General features: G+C 46.4%; 1 long non-coding RNA gene across 1 annotated transcript; it reads left to right on the top strand.

Annotated features, from left to right (window-relative positions):
• The first annotated feature begins 910 nt into the window (after positions 1–910).
• On the top strand, positions 911–1,430 carry LOC139401958 (uncharacterized). Its single transcript, XR_011633191.1, has 2 exons — positions 911–965; positions 1,273–1,430. It is a non-coding gene; the product is annotated as an uncharacterized lncRNA (long non-coding RNA).
• Positions 1,431–2,698: the final 1,268 nt, after the last annotated feature.

The following is a 2,698-nucleotide window of genomic DNA, read 5'->3' on the forward strand; positions in this document are numbered from 1 at the left end:
CCTTTTTTTTTCTTCTTGTCGGCCATCTTAGAAGTGGACCACTGTCGTCCTCGGAATAGTTCCGTTCCACTTTTTAGTTCCGTAAAGCAGACTAGAGCAGTGAACAACACATTAGAACCTAGCTTGATGGGCCTTTTGATGGGCCCATTCACAATGTGTTCATGGCTATCTGACTGACTGGGTTAGTTATTTATGGGTCACTTTGTAGTTTGTGAAGCTTAAGGATCTAGAAGTGGAGTGGGACTATTCCACATAGTACAGAGGCTCCTCACAACACACTGATTCCTTATGTGTTGAGAAGATGGAGTAATACAGTGTGGATGGAACTGTACAGGCTGACTGGGTGGATGGATCTGTACAGGGTGACTGGGTGGATGGAACTGTACAGGCTGACTGGGTGGATGGAACTGTACAGGGTGACTGGGTGGATGGAACTGTACAGGCTGACTGGGTGGATGGAACTGTACAGGCTGACTGGGTGGATGGATCTGTACAGGCTGACTGGGTGGATGGAACTGTACAGGCTGACTGGGTGGATGGAACTGTACAGGCTGACTGGGTGGATGGAACTGTACAGGCTGACTGGGTGGATGGATCTGTACAGGCTGACTGGGTGGATGGATCTGTACAGGCTGATGACAGTGGATGGAACTATACAGGCTGACTGGGTGGATGGAACTGTACAGGCTGACTGGGTGGATGGAACTGTACAGGGTGACTGGGTGGATGGATCTGTACAGGCTGATGACTGGGTGGATGGAACTGTACAGGCTGACTGGTTGGATGGATCTGTACAGGCTGACTGGGTGGATGGAACTGTACAGGCTGACTGGGTGGATGGATCTGTACAGGCTGATGACTGGGTGGATGGATCTGTACAGGCTGACTGGGTGGATGGATCTGTACAGGCTGACTGGGTGGATGGAACTGTACAGGGTGATGACTGGGTGGATGGATCTGTACAGGCTGACTGGGTGGATGGAACTGTACAGGCTGACTGGGTGGATGGAACTGTACAGGCTGACTGGGTGGATGGAACTGTACAGGCTGACTGGGTGGATGGAACTGTACAGGGTGATGACTGGATGGATGGAACTGTACAGGGTGATGACTGGGTGGATGGATCTGTACAGGCTGACTGGGTGGATGGAACTGTACAGGCTGACTGGGTGGATGGATCTGTACAGGCTGATGACTGGGTGGATGGAACTGTACAGGCTGACTGGGTGGATGGAACTGTACAGGGTGATGACAGTGGATGGAACTGTACAGGGTGATGACAGTGGATGGAACTGTACAGGCTGATGACTGGGTGGATGGAACTGATGGTCTACCTCTTTCATTCACTCTACATGCCACCAAGTCATTGGGTGGTTCTGACAAACTTGAACTGTGGGAAGACAAAATAAAGGCTTTATTCTTAAATAAAATGTGTCCTTGTCAATTACTGTTATCGCACCAAACTTCGAGTATCCCGTTTTATCATTCGTTGACCATGATTGTAGAATCGTGATTAAATCACAGTTTAGCAGATGCTATAGCCAGGGCAGCAGAAATGCTTGTTACTAGCTCTGAACAGGGCAGCAGAAATGCTTGTTACTAGCTCTGTACAGGGCAGCAGAAATGCTTGTTACTAGCTCTGAACAGGGCAGCAGAAATGCTTGCTACTAGCTCTGTACAGGGCAGCAGAAATGCTTGTTACTAGCTCTGTACAGGGCAGCAGAAATGCTTGCTACTAGCTCTGAACAGGGCAGCAGAAATGCTTGCTACTAGCTCTGAACAGGGCAGCAGAAATGCTTGCTACTAGCTCTGTACAGTGCAGCAGAAATGCTTGTTACTAGCTCTGAACAGGGCAGCAGAAATGCTTGTTACTAGCTCTGAACAGGGCAGCAGAAATGCTTGTTACTAGCTCTGAACAGGGCAGCAGAAATGCTTGTTACTAGCTCTGAACAGGGCAGCAGAAATGCTTGTTACTAGCTCTGAACAGGGCAGCAGAAATGCTTGCTACTAGCTCTGAACAGTGCAGCAGAAATGCTTGTTACTAGCTCTGAACAGGGCAGCAGAAATGCTTGCTACTAGCTCTGAACAGGGCAGCAGAAATGCTTGTTACTAGTTAATTGAGACGTTTGGGAAACCCCTTTCCATCTACCTGACAAAGGTTAGCCTGTCATTAGCATTGGTAACGGCCACACAAGGTGGTAGACACACAGACGGGCATTCCTGTGTCATTGCCTCTTCAGATAATGATAAACTTGAGCACATTTTCTAATAAGTTCAATAGATTTAGTTGATTTCCAAACGTGAGACACATCTGACAGAACTGAAAGTACAATCAGTCCTGGACTGTTGTTCAGGTTTTGGTGTACAAATATATACTAAGAGTATGTACAGCAGTAGATATTACAGTGAGCTATGTTGAGAATCCAGTGTATAAATAATGTGTAAAAACATTGCCATGTACAGTAGTAGATATGTTACTATGAGCTAAGGGAAGAATACACTACATGAATACACAGGGTAGTCAATTAGATGTTTTTTGTATATATTTATACACTGAGATTGTAATAATGTTGTGAAATGTATAATGCCCTTAGTGTAAGAACTGTTTAAAATATATATAATCCAATAAACTGACATTTCAGCCTGTTTTGGTGGGAGGGAGTTGTGGCCTTCCTGGTGACATCACCATGTGGTAAAT

The sequence above is a fragment of the Oncorhynchus clarkii genome, unplaced genomic scaffold (genome assembly GCF_045791955.1).
Source record: "Oncorhynchus clarkii lewisi isolate Uvic-CL-2024 unplaced genomic scaffold, UVic_Ocla_1.0 unplaced_contig_1140_pilon_pilon, whole genome shotgun sequence".
NCBI classification, from domain to species: domain Eukaryota; kingdom Metazoa; phylum Chordata; class Actinopteri; order Salmoniformes; family Salmonidae; genus Oncorhynchus; species Oncorhynchus clarkii.